The sequence below is a fragment of the Rana temporaria genome, chromosome 9, assembly GCF_905171775.1.
Source record: "Rana temporaria chromosome 9, aRanTem1.1, whole genome shotgun sequence".
NCBI lineage: Eukaryota > Metazoa > Chordata > Amphibia > Anura > Ranidae > Rana > Rana temporaria.
The window spans coordinates 57,260,100-57,283,023 of NC_053497.1; the positions used below are offsets into that span (position 1 = coordinate 57,260,100).

Below are 22,924 nucleotides of genomic sequence, written 5' to 3' on the forward strand. Positions count from 1 at the left end.
TTTGAATGACAATTGCGCGGTCATGCTACACTGTACCCAAACTACATTTTTATAATTTTGTACCCACAAATAGAGCTTTCTTTTGGTGGTATTTGATCACCTCTTGGATTTTTATTTTCTGCAAAAAAAATTAAAAAATTACCGAAAATTTAGAAAAAAAAATGTTTTTGTTTTGTTTCTGTTATAAAACATTGTAAATAAGTATGGAGAAAGTTTTTTTTTCTGTCTAAACAGAAAAAAGACACTGCGCTAAAGTAAATATATAAAAAATTAATAAAACATGTGAATGTGTAAATGAGCAGCCAGTACTAATTACTAAATACCATAGTAAACCAAAAGACTAAAAAAACATAAGATAGTACAGCGCTGTGGAATAATTGACCACCAAAGAAAACAAAAGTTGATCATACAAGGTGTACTAATAAGTGACAACAAAATGTATGAAAGTTTGGAGAGTAAAACAAAAAGAAGCATCCAATTCAGTGAAAACAGTTCATAAGTGTGGTAAATCTTCTTAGGTAATCTTATGTGTTTTAAATAGGAAATCCTCCACCAGAAAGGGACACCGGATAAGTGAGAATGAGATCTCCTTACCAGAAAGGAAGACCGGATTTGCAGCGGTCTTATAGGGCCTAGGGATGTTTAAGCTCAGTCTTCCCAAACAAGACTGCTCCAGGGACTGGAGAGATCCAAAGGGCTGGCTCCTGATCGAATGTGCTCCAGCACTTATTCACAGCCAGGAAGCACGCATAGCCATGCGTGCTTCCTGGCTGTGAATAAGTGCTGGAGCACATTCGATCAGGAGCCAGCCCTTGAGGAGCCCGCATGGATGGGCACTGATAGGTGGCACTAACGTACTAATGGATGCCAATCAGTGCCAAACAATGCCTGCCAATCAGTGGTGCCCATTGTGGGCACTGATTGGCATCCATTGCGGGCACTGATTGGCATCCATTATTTCTGTCATCCCTGGTGGTCTAGGGTGGCATACCTGTGTTTTGCATTCCTGGTGGTCTAGTGGCATCCCTGGTGGTCCAGTGTGGGCATCCTTGGGGGGGGGGGGGCTGTGCTGATAATCGATCAGCACAAACCCCCCCTGTCAGAGGAGCAGCCGATCGGCTCTCCTCTACTCGCGTCTTACAGACGCGAGTGAGGAAAAGCCGATTACCGGCTTTTCCTATTTACATCCTGATCATCCGTGATTGGATTAGTGCAATTGTGACAGAGAAAATTGAGTGCTGTCACTCAATTTTTATTTGCACTAAGATACAATTTTTCAGGACAAGCTTTCCAGGGATTGTGTCCCCTTCTTCAAGGTCCAAACAATACTGATTCACAATTTTTTTAGCAGACTGTTACAACAACAAAAAAATACAAAAAAAAGCAATCTCTGAGGGAAAGGGAAAAAAAGAGAAACAAACACATACAAATCAATGGTAATAAAATGGCTTATTTTCTATGTAAACTGATGGAAGCTTGTGAAACACAGCAGACTTGCTGACTGAAAATAGAAGAAAGAAAACCTAAAAAAAGGAAACGAATGCAGCCATTCCACCTAAGAAATGATAGGCTGCAATATAAAACATTTTTGGGTTTGAAGTTCACCTTTAAAAATAAATAAATAAATGCACATATTTTTGCAGGTAAAGAAAATGTCCATTTACAATTTTTTTTTTTCCAAGGAGCCCAGAAAGTTTTGCACCAGTGATCAGCAGATAGCTGATGCCATGCAGGTCTCCTGCAGAGACTGTCAGTGTGAGCTGTCTGCCCCGTACATCGTACAGACAGGCCTTTTCACACTGATGGGAAGAATCAAAATGGCTCGAGAGTGCCGCAGCAGTTCATTGAGAACTACAAGTCGAAATGCAGGAAAGGCTGTTGGCAGTTGTAGTCCATTAATTCACAGAAACAGTGAATGAATGATGTGGGCAGAGCCCTGCGCGGCCGCATTTTCTTTAGGAGAACAGGAGGATCCAGGTGGGTGCGGGAGCCAGTACATTTGTAACATGTTACATGTTACACTTTGAACATGGACATTTTCAACTTGAAAACGTCAACTTATGACGAAACGCGGCTCATTATCTATCTAGCTTGATTGCTAGTCAATTATTGTTGGCGCAGTTTTTTCTTCTTCAATTTTTTTTTGTTTACCTTATTTGTGTTTACACCGTTTACTGCAGCCTTCTGGTTTATCACTGCCTTATTGTTTTTGGTTAGGTTAGCGCAATTTTCTGTTGTATTATTATATCCTTTTAATACTGCTTTGGGCCACCTAAAACATTTTCATTTGTTTTGGACACAGTAGAGAAGGGTTAGACCTTCATTTACATAGAACATGGCTTTGAAATCGTGCAACATTTTCTCTGAAGTCACACAATTTCAAAGCCACATTACAGAATGACTTTTGGGGCAACTTGAAAGACATCTGTGCGGGTTCATGCACAGATGTCTATTGAAGTCGTCCCCAAAGTCGTCAAAAGTAGTGCAGGAACTTCTTTTAGAAATCGTTGCGGTGCCGCAAAGTCGGCGTCGCACCTATTGGGACGCTCCTATTTCCGGCAAAAGGCTGCGATATGAAATGCGATTCGACCTGTTAAATCACGCCAAAAGTGAACGGGGGCTTAGATCACTTGTAAAACGTTGTTTGCTGCCTGTGATCCTACTGGGGAGATTCACCTGCTTCCATTTGTCCTGGTGATCATTGCCACTGAGACGGGAAATAATGTGAAATCTCACCAGAATTCCACCAAAGGTGGAAAAATACATTTTGACTTCCTAGCGATTTACTTTCACGTTCTCATCTCCTTATTCAAGCACAGCAAATAATAAACCTACAGGGTTCTAACTCTTCCCTGCTCTATTCTTAAATACTTGACGCTAGACAATATCCATTACTTAATGTAATCTATTTTTCATGAAGTTGTTTCTTGCTGTGTTTTTCTGCCTTCTTGTAACATCTTCTGTGAATCTACTTTTTTTCCCCCTAATTTTCAATTGTTTGGCATGAGCAGTGCATTTTTCAATGCACAAAACAAATCCCATAGTCCATAATCGTTTTCGGGAGGGAGCAAGAGAGGGCGTTTCCGGAGACAGTCCCCGGATTAAGTACATTGTCACCTTTGTCAAACAACCTGTGCATAATCATAATAAAATGTAAAATCTGTAAATCAATTGTACATTTTATTATGATTATATAAATATGTATATCTTGGGGTGCATATTTACGCTGGCCGCTAGGTGGTGCTTCCGTTGATTTCCGCGTTGAATATGCAAATGAGCTAGATATGCCGATTCACGAACGTACGTGCGCCCGGCGTTGGCCGCTAGGTGGTACGCTGGCCGCTAGGTGGTGCTTCCGTTGATTTCCGCGTTGAATATGCAAATGAGCTAGATACGCCGATTCACGAACGTACGTGCGCCACGTCGTTTGCATAAGGCGTTGGACCGGCGTAAAGTTACCCCTCATAAAGCAGGGGTAAGTCATGTTAGGTATGGACGTCGAAAACGTCCGAACAGCGTCGTATTTTACTTTGTTTGCGTAAGTCGTCCGTGAATGGGGCTGGGCGTAGGTTCCGTTCACGTCGCCTAAGCATTGAGCGGGCGTAATTTACTTAGAAAATTTGACGTGATACTGAGCATGCGCGCACATGCGCCGTTCGTTCGGCCATGCATCTACATGGAGTCACGCTTAATTTAAATACAACACGCCCACGACCTGCCTACTTTGAAATACGCCCGCTTACGCAGGCCCATTTACGCTGCGCCACCGTAACTTAGGACGCAAGTGCTTTGTGAATACATCACTTGCCTCTCTAAGTTGCGGCGGCGTAGTGTAAATAAGATGCGCTATGCCTGCACAAAGTTACTCCGCCCTACGTGAATCTGGGCCATACACTGCATATATCATTTGAGGAAAATATGTTTATAAAATAGTTTACTATTTTCCAATAAAAAAAAAAAAAAATGGCCCCGGATTTCATTTAAAACATCCAATACAATGTTACCATGGACAAGAAAGGTAGTTACCCTCTAAATGGAATTCAGACCACAAAAAAGGGGGCTTTGCAGGAGGCTGAGAGCAATAGAAGGCACAGTTTTGGGTTACTTACATAGATTTTTTAAACCAGAGGTCTCTTTAACTAAAGCAAAAATGTTTGCATATACACCTTTAAACTATCGTGCCTATACTAAAGTACTTGAAAAATGAAGTGACGGTAGCTTGAACATGTGAAATTAATTGGGATGCTTGTGTGGCCATTGCTCCCCAGCTTCACACAGCATAGAAGATTTGAATTGGGCCTAAATAAGTCTGCCCACATGAACTAATAGGCCTGTTCCTCCCTGTACATTATGTATTAGTGTTGATGATACAGTATTAGAGGATTTGCAAGGGCTTGGCGTAGCTCCTGTTGGTTACCCTAAAATAACTTTAAGAAGATAAATAAATTACAGTGTGAATAAAATTACCTTGCACTGATGTTTCTTTTCATAAAAAAATACCATGGTACAATTAATTTCTGAGTACAGCAACACCTTGGTTTGAGAGTGACTTGGTTTGAGAGCGTTTTGAAAGATAAGGAAAATTTGTAAATACATTTTGACTTCATATACAAGCGATGTCTTGATATACAAGTAGCATTGAGTATAAAAGAGAAGAGAGGCGCCTCTAAAGCCCTGTACACACAATCGGATATCTGATGGAATCTAATCCGATGGATTTTTTCATCAGATATCCGATGAAGCTGACTTTCATCAGTCTTGCCTACACACCATCAGTCAAAAATCTGACCGTGCCAAAATGAGGTGACGTAAAACACTACGATGAGCCAAAAAAAATGCGTCGACTTGATTCTGAGCATGCATGGATTTTTATCCGATGGAGTTTCACACAGACGATCAGATTTTTCTATGTTTTTTTTTTATAGGAAAAATTTAAAACATGTTCTATTTTTTAACACCAATGGAAAAAACAGTCCATCGGTCTGTTTTCATCGGACAACCCGATCGTGTGTACACGGCTTTAGTGTAGCATTATAGTTACATTTAATGAAGGTACAACATTTAGCAAGTCACATGGTTGATGATTAAAAGAGGCACATCTAAATATGCAGGGATCCGGGGTAAAGCTGTCCACATAGACCATCCTCCACACCGCAATCAACATCATCACTTCCACGCTGCTCTCCACGAGCAGTTTAAGCCTCACTTTTCAATTGCTCTACTGCAGGGTAGTCTTCCCGGTCATGATTGCAGACGTACAGCTGTAAGAGCCGGCGGTGTGAAAGGAAGGTCTATGTGGACATGTTTACCCCAGATGCTTGTATACTTAGCTGCGCCTCTTTTAATCATCAACCATTTGAGTTGCTAAATGTTGTACCCTTGTTAAATGTAACCATATTGATACACTGAGAGGTGCCTCTCTTCTCTTTTATACTCAGGAGCTCCTGTTGGATTTTGCTTCCAATCCCCTTACGGAGGCTTCCATTTGTGGATGGACATTTTATGGTTACACAACTTATCCCATTGCTATAATCTTTTTATATGGACTATAGACTGAAGGACCTATGAATAAATGGTTGTGGAACGAATCATCTGAGTTTCCATTATTTCTTATGGGGAAATTTGCTTTGATAGATAAGTGCTTTGGATTACAAGCACGTTTCTGGAACTAATTATGCTTGTAATCCAAGGTTTTACTGTAGTCTGCAGCTTTTTAAAGTAAACCTAATCCGATACTTGTTTTCCCAAAGCCATCAACATAGAATTGCCAAACAAAGATCTACATTACTTATAATTAGTGCAAAAAAGTCAAAAGGCATTGGCCAGCTACTTCTAAAATCTCTTGCAGCCTGACACTTAGGCCCCATGCACACGAGACGCTGCTAAACTCGAGTTCAGAGGCATTTGGGCATTTTTTTCAACTGCTCCTGAACACATTTAATGTTATCCTATGTGTCCATGCACACAATCACGTTTTTTGGCGTTTTAAAGCAGTTGGGTTTATGTCCGTTTTTTCAGACGCAAAATTTTGGGTTCAAAAGCGTTTTATTTTTGCGTTTTTAAACTTTGGGAGGGTCTACAATGTCTTTGAGATAAGCGCTGACAGCCGCAAACGCGGTAAAACGCCGCTAATCACGGCAAAACGCTGCACAATTCGCGGCAAAAACTGGCGTTTTAAACGCCGTTTTTTGCCTTTGAAAACGTGAGTTTAGAAGTGTTTGTAATTGCTTCTCGTGTGCATGGGGCCTTACTCTTGCCCTCTGCCATCCCAGAATTTGAATACCTCTTGTGATGCAGCCTGGCTCACCCATTGGATCTAGCAAGGCCCAGCATTGCCCTTGGATAGATTTAAAATCCGGCTAAAGTGCGGCATGTTTAATAAGACCCCAAAAGAACTTCTTTGAAAAACACCGAAATATAATAGTTTAGCTGTCAATGCATATTAATTTTAACTGCTATTCAGTAACGGCAGAGGAAAAACCACATGAATAAATCGTCTTCCTGGGCCAGATCCTCAAAAGAGATACTCCGACTTAAGTGCTGTTCAGTCTGTGTGTAACTTTGGAAACGATCCTCAAAAGGCTTTTTCCAAAGTTACACAGAAGATCCGGCATGTGTAATTGAATTACACTGCCTAATTTTAGGATGCAGTACCGCATCCGCCGCTGGGGGCATTTCGAGTCGAAATGCCGTTGCTAGTATGCAAATTAGCACTTAAGGCGATCCACAAAGCTTTCTAGCTTCTTTTTTGCGCCGTAAGTGTTATTTTGCAAGTGTAAAATTAGGGCTCGTTTTACAAAGTGTAAAGTTAGTCACACCTTGTAAAGGCCCATTGCAGCGACGGCATTTGGTATGCTTTCCCGAGGGAGAACTCCACGTCAATTTGTAAAAAACAAAACCGGCATGGGTTCCCCCCCAGGAGCATACCAGGCCCTTAGGTCTGGTATGGGTTGTAAGGGGACCCCCCCTACGCCGAAAAATTGACGTAGGGGGTCCCCCTACAATCCATACCAGACCCGTATCCAAAGCACGCTACCCGGCCGGCCAGGAAGGGAGTGGGGACGAGCGAGCGTCCCCCCCCCTCCTGAGCCGTGCCAGGCCGCGTGCCCTCAACATGGGGGGGTTGGGTGCTCTGGGGCAGGGGGGCGCACTGCGGGCCCCCCCACCCCAGAGCACCCTGTCCCCATGTTGATGAGGACAGGACCAATTCCCGACAACCCTTGCCATTGGTTGTCGGGGTCTGCGGGCGGAGGCTTATCGGAATCTGGGAGTCCCCTTTAATAAGGGGGCCCCCAGATACCGGCCCCCCACCCTAAGTGAATGGATATGGGGTACATCGTACCCCTATCCATTCACCTGGAGGCAAAAAGTAAAAGTTAATAAACACACAACACAAGGCTTTTTAAAATAGTTTATTATTCTGCTCCGGACGCCCCCCCTGTCTTCGTTATTAGCTCAATTACCAGGGGGGGCTTCTTCTTCCGCTCTCCGGGGGTCTTCTTCCACTCTCCGGGGGTCTTCCGCTCTCCGGGGGGGCTTCTCCGGACTCCGGGGGGGCTTCTCCGGACTCCGGGGGGCTTCTTCCATCTTCTCCCCTCTTCCGCTCTTGACTCGGCGAACCCCGGTTCTTCTTCAGCTCTCCGGTGCCTTCTTCTTCAGCGCTGGCTGCCTGCTATGTTTGTGTGTTAGCTCGATTTCAAACAGGCAGCCGGCGCGGTCTTCTGTGGCGTCATCTTCTCTTCTGGTCTTCTGTTCTTCCGATGTTGCCTCGTCGCCGGTTGTCGCTGTAATGATGGAAGCGCGCCTTGCATCACATTTATATAGGCATCACCGTCCCATCATGCTCCGGTAGGTACCCACGTGGTGGGTGCACGTGGGTAGGCACCCACCACGTGGGTACCTACCGGAGCATGATGGGACGGCGATGCCTATATAAATGGGATGCAAGGCGCGCTTCCATCATTACAGCGACAACAGGCGACGAGGCAACATCGGAAGAACAGAAGACCAGAAGACCCTGACGCCACAGAAGACCGCGCCGGCTGCCTGTTTGAAATCGAGCTAACACACAAACATAGCAGGCAGCCAGCGCTGAAGAAGAAGGCACCGGAGAGCTGAAGAAGAACCGGGGTTCGCCGAGTCAAGAGCGGAAGAGGGGAGAAGATGGAAGAAGCCCCCCGGAGTCCGGAGAAGCCCCCCCGGAGTCCGGTGAAGCCCCCCCGGAGAGCGGAAGACCCCCGGAGAGTGGAAGAAGACCCCCGGAGAGCGGAAGAAGAAGCCCCCCCTGGTAATTGAGCTAATAACGAAGACAGGGGGGGCGTCCGGAGCAGAATAATAAACTATTTTAAAAAGCCTTGTGTTGTGTGTTTATTAACTTTTACTTTTTGCCTCCAGGTGAATGGATAGGGGTACGATGTACCCCATATCCATTCACTTAGGGTGGGGGGCCGGTATCTGGGGGCCCCCTTATTAAAGGGGACTCCCAGATTCCGATAAGCCTCCGCCCGCAGACCCCGACAACCAATGGCAAGGGTTGTCGGGAAGAGGTCCTGTCCTCATCAACATGGGGACAGGGTGCTCTGGGGTGGGGGGGCCCGCAGTGCGCCCCCCTGCCCCAGAGCACCCAACCCCCCCATGTTGAGGGCACGCGGCCTGGCACGGCTCAGGAGGGGGGGGGACGCTCGCTCGTCCCCACTCCCTTCCTGGCCGGCCGGGTACCGTGCTTTGGATACGGGTCTGGTATGGATTGTAGGGGGACCCCCTACGTCAATTTTTCGGCGTGGGGGGGTCTCCTTACAACCCATACCAGACCTAAGGACCTGGTATGCTCCTGGGGGGGGAACCCATGCCGATTTTTTCTTTGAAAATTGGCATGGAGTTCTCCCTCAGGAATGCATGCCGCTGTCATTTTTTTTTTCCCCGACGCAACTTTAAGCCGTCGCGATCCTCAAAACTCGGCGTAACGTAACTTCGCGCATGCGCAGTACGGCCGACGCGCATGCGCAGTACGGCCGGCGCGGGAGCGCGCCTCATTTAAATGGGACTCGCCCCATTTGAATAGGAACGCCTTGCGCCGGCGGAATTTTAGTTACACAGCCTGAATTTTCTAGATAAGTGCTTTGTGGATCAGGCACTTAGGTAGAAACTTTAAGCCAGTGTAACTTAAATTGGATTTTTTAAGTTACGTCAGGTTTTTGTGGATCTGGCCCCCTGTGTTTAACGGGTATAGGCAGTACTAGTTATTTTTTTTAGTTTTTTAATGAAGGTGTTGGGCTGCTTTCACAGCTCATTTTTATATGCAAAGCTGTTGCGTTTTATCTTCTACCAATAATCCTTTAATCTTCTGGTGCTCGGCTAGTTTTCATAATACAATAATTCAGTGGCGTGGCCTAACAACAAAGAATTTTTGTGACATCACAGGATAGTCATGGTCTAAGTTACTAGGGTTAAAAAAAAAAAAAAAAATGTGAAGAAAAAAAGTCTATTGTGTTTTTTTTTTTTAGGTATTAGGTTTATTATAGGCAAATGTACCTGCTTCTATTCAAACCTCCCTTCAGAAAAAAAAAAAAAAAACACAAAGAAAACATGGAAGCTTGTATTCATAAATCAGTATATCCCAATTTCCTGCCTTAAGGATGTCCATTCTAGATGTACTTTGTGTTCTCGTATTGTCTCCATACTGCTATGCACAGGCATTATTAGATGGTATAAGAATGGGAAATATGGGTGCAGGATACAGCTGGATGTTTACACTCCTCTTGAGGCGGGTTACATTTAATGAGTCCTCTATCACATAAATACTGGAAGCAGGACAGATCAATACAATCTCAGCTGGAAATCTTGTAGTTTCAGGAAATAAATTATTTCAGCACCATGGACAGAGTGGACATGGGAACATGAATCCGCTTATGTGCTGTCCATGGTGCTGAACCATTTCACATTGCTGATCTGTATGCTTGGTAACAGAGCATTCCTCTGTGTTAGGAATCGATTGAGTCTGAAAAAAAATTATATTAATACCTGTTTTTGGCTAAGTAGAGTAGAAATGGGCTTCCTTTTGACACTCATGGACATATATCTACTGTCCACCTCCAAAAGAGGGAGGAGAAGGGCTGTAGGACTGTTGCGGTACAAGATTAGTAGATAAACTCAGAAAGAGCAGATGCATTAAAAAAATATAAATTAATTGACATGGACGCCAGGTCCCAGGACATTTTCTGCTCTACCAAGCGCCAAGCTACTTCTGGCTACTGCCTTGTGAGGCTCTAATAGGCTTACTGCACTGACCCTTATACCTACCACCAGCAATTTAATGTTATCACAAATCACATTTTGAAGCACCAATGTTTACTGGGTCTCTGGTCCTGGGACCCTCCACTTTTGTTCTGTACCTTATACAGTTGATAGGTCCATCCCCCCATCTGTCCCCCCCTGGCTGCCGCGGGAGACTCCCCCGAACGGTGGCCTTGGCGCCTAAATGACGGGATCCCTGTTTTTTTTTATCTCCTGATGAAGCGACGTTGGTCGCAAAACTAGTTGAGACCCCCCTCTTGTGACCCCTACCTCCACCGTGATCTTCCCCCCAAGGGATCATCAACTTCGGTGACACGCACGGCCTGTCACAATGTTTGTATTGTATTTTATTTTTTTATGTTGTTTGATGTTTTCTACTTTGATACTATGTCAATAAATGTATAATTTTTTGTTATATCTTCTCTTTCTGAGTTTATCTACTCGTCTTGTACCGCAACAGTCCTACTGCCCTCCCCCCCCCCCTCATTTGGCCTTTTGGGTTTTGGGGTCCCTTAAGCCCTATCTCTGTATGACTTTTAGGATGATCGTACCACTAGTAATACATTTATGTGTCTTTTTTATTAAGAGGCTAACAATTAATTCATACTGTCCACCTCCATTTATTTTAGTTTAGGCTTTTTCGTTTTTATGCTGAAGTGACGATTTCTTCAAATGTATTGCTTTTGTACTTTCAATATAGAGGAGATAACCCTCACATTATCAGATTGCAGAATAAATGGTCTGATTAGTCTGTTAGATTGGAGAGTGCACTGCGCATCATGGTTCAAGTCTGGTGAACATTGGACTGCATGGTCATATTTAGACCCTAACAGAGAAGTGGAGGTAAGATTATGAAAACCAATATTTATCTGACTAATGCTGGGCACCCAGCAGGCTAAAGGGGAAAAAAAAAATGTTAGATTGCCGTATTAACACATACAATGTTAGTGCAGTGACCTCCCCGCTGAGCTATTGTGTCCTGACAGGGGACTGCACCCCACCAGACCACTGTGGTCAGCACTTACTGTCGTTGGCTGTGAGTGTTAATCGGATGCTGGTTGTCCACCATGCTCGTTAGAAAGAAGCCAGTTGTAGGGCCGGTTTCTGTCAGACGAGGAGCTGTACATACAAGTCAAATGTCAACCAGTTCCTGCTGAACCGACCATTTTTGGCTTGTTTGTAACCAACTTAAATATTTATTTCTGCGGCATCAATTGGGCTTCAAGCTCTTTAGAGTGAAGTTTAGATAATAAGTGATTTACAGAAACAAGATTTAGGGCTTTACATCACCTTTCCAGGTAAACTTTATTGCAGCGCCTAACTTTGGGGGAACTGTGCTTCCTTTGGAAGCATATGCATCTGTTCACTTTTATCTCCATTTTCCTTATTTTTAGTCTGATTTATATGCCAATATAACAAACATTTTCCAAACATGTTATATGACTGTAAACCATTTTATTCACCTCTAAAGTATTCCATATTTTTCTTTTGAAAAACCAAAAGAACAAATGCAGAAAAAAGTAGTATCTAGTAGTAGTTGGTCACATTCAACCGTACTTGTTGTAATGTTTAAGTCCTTCTGTAGCCTATCTAAACCATTTCTTCAGTTTCTAATTAGAATAGAAGAAGTGGCTTGGACAAGCTCCAAAGCATCTTCAACATAACAGAGCAAGTTGAGTTGAGAGGTATCTTGATATAGCGCTGTCTTACCCTGATGGGACCCGACGCGCTTACAAACACATACACATACTAAAGCCAATTCATAGACAGGATCTTATCAACCTACCAGCATGTCTTTGGAGTGTGGGAGGAAACCCACGCAGGCACAGGGAGAACATGCAAACTCCAGGCAGATGATGTTGTGGTTGGGATTTGCACCAGCGACCCTAGCGCTGCCAGGTTAAAGTGCTAACCACTACACCACTATGCAGTTGAATGTGCTTAACTACTACTGGACACACTATATTATTATATTATATATTAAAAGTATTGGGATGCCTCCCTTTACCACCCACATGAACTTTAATGGCTGGCTCGCATTTTCCGCTCTAATTTGTCCCAAAAGGGTTCTACTGGGTTGCAGCCAAGACTCTGTGCAGGTCAGTCAAGTTCTTCCACCCCAAACTCACTCTTTCATGTAATCCCTTGTCCACATAAGTGTCTGACCTTACAAATACGCTTCTGGAAGAATGGTAAAACATTCCCATAGACACACTCCTAAACCTTATGGACAGCATAGTATAGTGTATATCACGATACCTGCAAAAGTGAGAACCTTCACAGACAACAAAAGTAGTAATGAAAAATACACTTGTTGGTTTATTCTATCTTTTTTTTTTTTTTTTATCATTTTTCTTGGACTATGAACCTGGGGTGTGGCAGTGGAATGTTTTTTGCATACACGGTTTCTAAGTGCTCTTCTCATCCCAAAGAGATGGGAGGCTCACAGTATTAACACTGAGACACCTTACCAAGTATTAACACTGAGACACCTTACCAAGGTAAAAAAAAAAAAAAAAAAATTCACTTTATTTCATTATTATTGTTTTGTATATAAATATAGAACATACTGTCTCTTTTTCATATATTGTTTTCCTATTTTCATAGGTTTTTTGTAAAAGTAGACGCAAATTCTAAAAGTGTACCTCCTATTATTTGAATGACTATGAGATGTCTAATCAATATGTGTTCCCTTTTAGTTACACAATTCTCTGAAGAAGACCTTGTAGGTCGAAACGTTCGTTAGATTGTTTATGCTACAATACATATTTTTGGCTGTATAAACACTATTTGTGTACTGTATTGCATATCTATGTAAACGCTGACTGTGTACTTGTCATAGCTCATATTCTATCCACTTTTGCTATTTCATTCTTGCCCGATTTTTTTATCATGTGAATAAATACAATTTTTTACTACATGGTATTATATTCTTCTACACTAGCTGCCTAATAACCCCACCTGGGAAAATCCGTTCATCAAGAGATGGTAGGTAGGCTGGTAACACTGAAAAAAAAAAAAGATTTATTTTTTCATGATATTGTTATCTCCAGCACTACAGATTCACTGCTTACGGTGTCTTTATCTGCAGCTGTTCTGCATAATGGTGGCCATACACAAACACAGCTCTCACAGGGAACAGGTGGTACCTATGCCCTTTCAGATCCCCTTACCAACAGGAGCATCACGGCTTTTATGTGCAACTCTGCCAGCTTTATGTAGTGATGCCCACTTGTTTGCCTTTCTCTGGAGTAAAAAAAAAGATAGGTAAACAATCGACTGTTGGAAAATCTTTACATGTGATAATGAGCACTTCTAAGTGTTTGTCATATTCTGGAGGTAACCCCTTGATTGCCACATGTAGGGTTTAAATTGCTCACATCCCTGACGAACATCATTTAAGACTGCCCTTAGGACTGTATAAAATGGTTTACTTTCATACTGCTGAGTTGGTTAACCACTTGCTGGTAATCATTTCATATACAGCCCACTGATTTGATTGGGCTGCAAATGAGTTGATTGCTGGAAAAAAGGTAAATTGCCCGTGAGGATGATATTAATATTTTCCATGTAGTTTATTCCTTACAAATCCCCATATGACTTTGTTCAAAGATGTCTGTAATAAAATGGACAGTTTAGAAATATTTTTGTAACTCCTAACATTTACATATATGTGGCATTTCTTTATCCTACATGGCACACACATGCGCTGACCTATGGCTTTGGGCAAGACAGAAAATGAGGCAAAGTTAGAAAACAAGTCTTATGCCCCGTACACGCGATCGAAAATTCTGACGGCAAAAATCCGATGTGAGCTTTTGAACGGAAATTGCGATCGTGTGTATGCTCCATTGGACTTGTGCTGTCGGAATTTCCGCAAACAAAAGATTGAGAACCGATTCTCCAATTTTCCCGCGGAAAAAATTCCTATCCGATCGTGTGTACGTGGGTGTTTTACAGGTTTGTTGAGATTTCAACGACCAGCAAAATGGTCCCCAAGGTTATAGGTATCTTATATTTTGTAGATCTACAAAACATCTCTTGTTCACTGTCTTAAAGAAACACTAAAGGCAAACTTAAAAAAAATAAAAATAACCAACATGTTATACTTCTCTCCACTGTGAAGCTCGTTTTGCACAGTGTCCCCTAACCCTGTCTTCTGGGGTCCCTCGGCGGCTGTCTCGGCTCCTCCTCGCAAAAGCTTTCCAACCTTATGCAAGCGAGCTTGCATGGTGGAAAGCTTTTGCGCGCGCGCTCCCGTGATAGAGCGGCGGGCATAGCCGCCGACTGTATCACTCGTCCCCGGCGCGCCGCGTCATCTGCTGTGATTGACAGCAGCACCAGCCAATGGCTGCGCTGCTATCAATCCGTCCAGCCTAGCCAATCAGCGGCCAAGCTGGGAACCGAAGAGGATCGCATGGATGCACGCGGGACTTTCGAGGGGTCAGGTAAGTAAAACGGGGGTTCAGGGGGGGGCCAGTACCGTCGGATATTTTTTCACCTTAATGCATAGGATGCATTAAGGTGAGAAAACTTTTACCTTTACAACCCCTTTAAGCAATCATTTTTCCCCAAACTACAGAATTCTGATTTGCCCAGCATGGCCAAAAAAATGAATAGGCAGTAATGACATAGCAGCTAATCTAAATGTACAGTGTTTCCCTGAAAATAAGCCCGGGTCTTATATTAATTTTGTCAACAAAAGACAAGTAGGGCTTATTTTCGGGGTAGATCTTGCCATGTAATGTGCTGTCTTCTCTCCCCACTCCCCCACTCTGTTCCTGCCTGACAGGAATCCCCAGTGTGAACTGAGTTAAAATGCTTGTAAAATCCTATAATCCACTCTACTACAGTATTATATAATGTACAATGTGTGTTTCTGTAATATAATTGTGCCAAATGCCTTCGCTATATCGCTGCTCTGCACTTCTCTGACCTGCCGAAGCTCTCTTCCCCCGCATTTAAATTACAGAAACACACACATTGTACATTATATTCTACTGTAATAGAGTGGATTATAGGATTTTGCAAGCATTTTAAACTAGGGCTTATTTTCGGGGTAGGGCTTATATTGCAGCCCTCCTGGAATATAACGCTAGGTCTTATTTTCGGGAAAACATAGTATTCTGTACTATGGTATTCATAGTAATAAACTGCTGTTGAAAGCAAAGAAGCAAACTGACCACACTGGGATGGATGTGCTTCTATCTCCAGAATCAGTTTGAAATAAGAAAGTAGGGGGACTGGCAGGATCATCAGGAATTTCACATAAAGGAAATCCTGCACAGAGAACATTATACTCACCACCACTTTCTTATGTACACCTTGCTAGAACCAGGTTGGACCCCCTTTTGCATTCAGAACTGCCTTAATTCTTCATGGCAAAGATTCAACAAGGTGTTGGAAACCTTCCCCAGAGATGGTCCATAGTGACATGATAGCATCACACAGTTGCTGCAGTTTTGTCAGCTGCACATCATGATGAGAATCTCCCATTGTACTGCATCCCAAATGTGCTCTATTGGAATGAGATTTGGTGACTGTGGAGACCATTGGAGTACAGGGAACAAATTTTCATGTTAAAGAAACCAATGGTGAGATGATTTGAGCTTTGTGCCATGGTGAATTATCCAGCTGGAAGGAGACATCAGAAGATGGGTACACTGTAGTCATAAAGGGATGGACATGGTCAGCAACAATACTTAGGTAGGCTGTGGCATTTAAACGATGCTCAATTGGTACTAAGGGGTTCGAGTGTGCCAAGAAAATGTCCCCCACACCATTACATCACCACCACCAGCCCGAATTGTTGATACAAGGCAGGATGGATCCCTACTTCCATGTTGTTTACGCCAAATTCTGACCCTACCACCTTTATGTCGCAGCTGGAATGGAGACTCATCAGACCAGGGAACATTTTTACAATCTTCTATTGTCCAATTTTGGTGAGCCTGTGCGAATTGTAGCCTCAGTTTCCAGTTCTTACCTGACAGGTGTGGCACCTGGCGTGGTCTGCTGCTGCTGTAGCCCATCTGCTTCATGGTTCGATGTGTTGTGCGTTCAGAGGTGGTATTCTGCATACTTTGGTTGTAACGAGTGGTTATTTGAGTAACTGTTGCCTTTCTATCATCTCAAACCAGTCTGCCCATTCTCCTCTGACCTCAACAAGGGATTTTCGTCCACACAATTCCCGCTCACTGGATATTTTCTCTTTTTCAGACCATTCTCTGCTGTCCATTTTCGTCAGATCTCCCCATAGGAGACAGGGGTGCTGGACAAGCCCCTCCCTGCTCAGTGAGCAGAGAGGGACTTGTCATCCGCCAGCTCAGCAGAGAGATCTCCCGCTGAGCCGACGGGAGCAGGAGGACTCCGTAGTGACGGAGTCCGCCTGTGTGGAAGAGGTCTAAGGGGTGTAATTATACAAGATTTGCACAGCTGTTTTCCCTGCAAAACTACATGTACATTTGTTACCGTATTTGCTGGCGTATAAGGCTAAAATGTTGGTTTTGGGATATTCTCGCCGTATAAGACTACCGCTCACTGTGCCATGGCCTCACCTCACTGTGCCATGGCCTCACCTCACTGTGCCTTGGCCTCACCTCACTGTGCCTTGGCCTCACCTCACTGTGCCTTGGCCTCACCTCACTGTGCCTTGGGCTCACCTCACTGTGCCATGGCCTCACCTCACTGTGCCATGGCCTCACCTCACTGTGCCATGGCCTTACCTCACTGTGCCATGGCCTCACCTCACTGTTATACAAAAACAAATCTCCTGCGCTCTGGTATTTTCGGGAAGTGCTATGGGGTGGTGCAGTTCAATTAAAAGTTATCTTCTAGAGTCTTGCAGCCCTCCTCAGAATCGTGGGAATTCATAAAACTATAAAGGAGTAATTTTAAAGCCTGATTTTAACTCCAATTTTGTGAGTATAACTATTGATTTTAATATTTGAATAAATTAATTTTATCAGTATCACACTAGGTTGGTGCGCCCTCCGCTCTTTTTTTCTCCTCACCTCACTGTGCCATGGCCTCACCTCACTGTGCCATGGCCTCACCTCACTGTGCCATGGCCTCACCTCACTGTGCCATGGCCTCACCTCACTGTGCCATGGCCTCACCTCACTGTGCCATGGCCTCACCTCACCGTGCCATTGCCTTGCCTCACCTCACCTCACTGTGCCATTGCCTCACCGTGCCATTGCCTCACCTCACATCGCCGATCTTCATTACTTTATGCCTGGCAGAGTGAGTCAGACTGCGGGCGTCCATTTTTTTTAAAAGCCGCGCCTCTTCCTCGTGCTGTTACGTGAACTCGGTTTCCCAGCAGAGCCTGTGTTCAGTGTTCTGCCTATCACAGACATTCTCTCATCCGAGGCTGAGGACGAGGCGACGTCCGTGATAGGCGGATCACTAGCCTATCACGGAACAGCACGAGGAGGAGGCACAGCTTTTAAAAAATGGACGCCCGCAGTCTGCATCCGGCGTATAAGACGACCACCGATTTTTGAGCCAAATTTTTAAGTATAAAAGGTCGTTTTATACGCCAGCAAATACAGTATGTGCAAATGCCAGAAAAATTAATCTTTACTAGACTATTTTATCTCTAGATGGGAAGTTCTTCATTCATAAAGACAGGTTGAATTAGGAAAATACCACACCATGGTCATTAGATGGAGCTGATGATTGTAAAAAAGTAAGCATTGATTGCCAAAATGCATTATTTTTCTAAATCACGCTATGGAATGACACCTGACCCGGAGAGACAATAGCCTAGACACATTGGATTTTGCAGAGATTGGCACAGAATGGATGAACATGCAGTTTCACAGGATGAATAGCTCTGCAAATGCCTTATAAATACAATGTATGGGGCTACTGGTGTAGTTAATATGTGTTTTTTGATTATGTAGTGTTAAAGTTTTCTATATAACAGAGAGTATTTCAAGATGTCTTCCAAGCTAAAATTTGCCTTTGTCTAGGTGAAATGTTTGCCCTGATCTAAAGAGTTACAGTAAACTCGCAATTAAAAATTGCTCTTTTCCTCTTTTCAGGATGGGAGGCCGGGCCCGGCTGTGTAGAAAGCTGCATCGTGAGTGTGATCGAGAGAATCCATTATTGGCCGAGGTCCACAAGCAAATGAAAAACTAATGAAAAGACTTCAGGAGCCAGTGAGGGAGCGGTGACCTTCCCAAAGCTTCTTAAAGGTCATTAGAAAATAACATTCACTCTTGTCACTCAGTGAACAGTCTTAAAAGCAAGCTAGAAAACACAGGTGTGTGTAGGTAGCACTAAAACAGTCATTCAAACGTGCAGGCGGCATTATTTAGACGCCTGTGACCTTTATGTGCTATTCAAAACCCATATGCTTGCCTCGTGCAAAGCTAGTCACATGGTCAATGGATTAAAGGGACAATTCCAGGAACAAAGAGATGGGATAACATTGATTTTTCCTTTTTTAATGGGTAATGGGAACGGCAAACCTAGATGACCGATCTATGGAAAAGTGCAGTGATTATTGTGTGCATGTACTGAATGTTTGTGTGTTTTGAAGCAAACCTGTTACAGACCTGGGCAATTCAGAGTTGCGAAAAATGCATAAGCAGCAGTTACTTTCAAAGACAACACGTCAAAATGATTAGCAGATTTCAGAAATATAAGCAACTGATTTTTATAACTTTTTCTATAAAAGTTGGAACTGGCATTGCGTCCTGAGCCTACGTGTTGGTCCTATTAATTTAGAATTTTCCCCATAGGTTTTTGCTGGATTGTTTTGGCATCTTTGCGCATCTTTCCCCTGTAACCCCCCCAACAGTTTCTGGGATTACCATGTTCTTTGAGCCCAGGACAGCTGCAGAGGAACCCAGTATGAAGAGTGACGGTAGACTGCTGAACTCCCAATTCAGTGATCTCCTCTAGGTCCTCTTTATTGGCTGGAGGTAGAAAAGGCATCAGGAGTCTACTAGACCCTTGGAGCAGGACTGGGCAATTAACCACTTCCCTACCGTAGGATGTCATATGATGTTCTGGACTTTAGAGGGGGGGGGGGATTTTTGAATGATGCCTACAGCTACTGGCATCATTCAAATATCCTTCTCTTCTGCCGGCGATTCTGCGCACCATAAGAACATTCAAAGCGGCAGTTCCGCTGCTTGATCGTTCTTATAGGCGACAGTATGGGACGTGTCGTCCCATGTCTCTTTTCAAAATATTCTCTCTCAGGCCCACACATATTTGACACGATCACCATTAACATTTTACTATTGTGTTAAACACATTCGGCATCCCTACTGAAGAAAAACTTTAGGGCCATCAATTATGTTTTAACTCTAAAGTAAGTAAAGTTATTAGTGCATTGCCTACTCATGATTTTCAGTATTGTAATTTTTTACAGTTTCACAAGCAGTTTCACAAGCACACGCAATGTTGTTTACATACATTTGGTACTTCAGTACACTCTTACCTTATATATCTAATTCTATATCAGCGTAGCTCTGTGTCTGTGTATATACCGTATATGTGCTCATATACAGTATTTAAATCTCTCATGGCTATTATTTCATCCTGAAAAAAAATTTAGAGACACTTTAATGTAATGTAATGTGATGTGATGGTGGGACCTCATTCATCAAAATGGAGGTTTGGAATGGAGGCATGGTACAGGAATAGCTATTCAATTGCCTGTGTGTTTGGATTTACTTATTTTGGCATGTGGGTTTCCCTGTAGGTAACCTCAGCTTATGTTATATTTTTTTTATTTTTCAATTTCAGTTTTAAATGTATGGCATTTATGCATGTGTATAGGTGTACTTATAGACAAGCCATATTGGGTCACGTTGTATCTAATATGATGCCAACTGTCCCAATGAATGTTCATGAAGTGCAGATCTTCTTGAATGACAAATGTTTATGCATACATGTGCAATGTTCCTATTGTGAAAAACATATTCTAAAACCCTAAAATTAGTGTAATAAAATATAAGCAGCTCTGCGAACAATGTAAGATGAAATATTTGTTTTCACAGGTATTCAAAAATAATGCTAATGTCCATAAACCTCACCATGTGACAAAAGTGAATATGTGCACAAATTCCAAAAAATTTATATATAAATGTGTTTAAATATTAATTAAATATAAGTCCATATATCACATCAAGTAAAAATAATGTAAAAAAATAATAGCTTCCAATCTTCCACCACACCCGGTGTCGGTGAATCCTCTCCCGTCAGATGCAAAACTCACCAACTCAAATTGCCTTACACTCTCGTGTTTGGCGTGTAAACGAGTGAAAAAAGACCTCACTGGTAGGTATAGCAGATAATCCCAGTTCCAACCAATTCACTGCCGGAAAGCTCCGCAATGTAAATAAAAGAAGTGCTCAAAATAGCGTGATACCGTAAAATCAGTTTAATAACACACATAAATCTTCAAATATAACACTCACATGAATCTCAAAAAATAGAGCAATACACTGCACAGCAAACACTAGTTTAGAGATGAACCGAAAACCGAGTATATTGGTCTCGGCGGACCCAAGGTGTGCACCTTGATCAATCCCATGACTAAGTATTTTATGACAAAACATGTCAGGGCGTGGCTGTGCGGCAACCATCTGAAATGAACGTGTGACTTATCAAGGCTGATCAAGGAAGCGGAGATCCAGGAACGCCACGGGAACTGGGATTATCTGCTATACCTACCAGTGAGGTCTTTTTGTACACGTTTACACGCCAAACACGAAAGTGTGTAAGGCAATATGAGTTGGTGAGTTTTGCATCTGATGGGAGAGGATTCACTGACAGCGGATGTGGTGGAAGATTTAAAGCTATTATCATTATTTTTTCACAAACCTACTTGATGTGATATATGGACTTATATTTAATTAATATTTACCGTATTTTCCGGCGTATAAGACGACCTTTTGCATGTAAAATAATGCCCCAAAAGTCGGGGGTCATCTTATACGCCGGTTACCTGTGGTCAGACGGCGGCCATCCATGATTCAAAAGCCGCGCCTCCTCCTCCGCCTCCTCCTCCAGGGGGTCGTCTTATACGCCCAGTCGTCTTATACGCCGGCAAATACGGTAAACACATTTATATATATTTTTTGGGGAATTTGTGCACATATTCACTTTTGTCACATGGTGATTATGGACATTTAGCATTTTTTTTTAATACCTGTGAAAACGGATATTTCATCTTACATTGTTTACAGTTTAGTTTATTACACTAGGGTTTTAGAACATGTTTTTCACAATAGGAACATTGCACATGTGTGCAAAAACATTTGTCATTCAAGTGAGCTTTGCATCTGACGAGAGAGGATTCACTGACACTGGGTGTGGTGGAAGATTTGAAGCTATTATTATTTTTTCACATTATTTTTACTTGATGTGATATATGGACTTATATTTAATTAAGATTTAAACTCATTTATATATTCACTTTTGACACATGGTGATGTTTATGGACATAAGCATTTTTTTTGAATACCTGTGAAAACGGATATTTCATCTTACATTGTTTACAGCGCTGCTTATATTTTATTACTCTAATTTTAGGGTTTTTCACAGTTAGATTTTTTTTAAAGTAGCTGCTTCACTCTTTTGCAAATTTTGATTCTCACCATTTGTTCATAAGCGCAGTGGTGGGAACACAGAAAGGGCGGATTCATCTTTGTTACCATTATTTACACAATGTTCCTATTGTACCTGCAAAGTCTAGCCTATATCTGTCCCATGTGTATTTTTTAAGCAGAAAAGTCAAAATCAAATTTCTAGCTATGTACATTGCATCCCTGAGTTTTTAAAGCCTATTGGAAAGAAAAATATTTGAGATTAATACTCATATTATGAGGAATGTTTCCTGCATGTTCATGACTAGCAGTTCTATTGAAAGACATTAGAAGCAACTACTGGTATGACTTCTGTAGCCCAAAATGATTAACAGCACAGAGCAGTAGACTGCACTTCACTCTGTAGCACCATGCAAATACAATGTCAAATAATTCAAATATTGCACAGATGAGTTTTTTTTTATAGATGGAGCTGTACACAGTATTAAGAAGCTATGTATCTTAAAGGTGACTTGATTTTTTAGTTTATGGTCCTTAAAATGATCTGCCTGGTGTAGTAACAGAGGGGATCTAATTGTAATGACCTTTTTAATGGGTTCAAAAAATCTATAAATCTATACTTCTATAGCCTCATATAGGCACACAAAGATCTAATGACAGGGACATGCCCAATGAGATAGATGGCCTGTCCTGTGTGAGGTTAATGTCAATAAATGTTGATAATAATTGTTTGTTTAATGGGTGAAGTCCTCATTATTTTGTATTGACCAAGGGATTGAATAATAGTGACGTGCTTAGTAGGTTTAATTAGCCTCATGGGGATATGGCGAGCATTATTTGCTAGAGACCACTTGTTTTGGCTGCCAAACACATGTTGGGTGCGTTAAAGCTGAACTCTGGAAATTACCATAAAAAACCTCCTTACAGTGGGGCCTTTTCCGCACTCTTAAATGCTTATTAAGTTTGGGGGTAGAGAAATAAGCTGTAATATCTACCTTATTCCTCACTCCAGCAGGCTCCCTCCATCTATGTGACTGGCGCTCTGGTTGACAGTCATG

At 42.6% G+C, this 22,924-nt stretch overlaps 1 protein-coding gene across 1 annotated transcript in view; it reads left to right on the forward strand.

The window, feature by feature from the left end:
• LOC120913553 (leucine-rich repeat and fibronectin type III domain-containing protein 1-like protein) overlaps positions 1 to 22,924 on the forward strand; it is a 785,902-nt gene that overhangs the window by 334,696 nt on the left and 428,282 nt on the right. Inside the window, exon 3 of the mRNA XM_040323557.1 lies at positions 18,345 to 18,497. The gene's annotated coding sequence lies outside the window, so the exon portion shown is untranslated. The remainder of the gene's footprint in view (positions 1 to 18,344; positions 18,498 to 22,924) is intronic.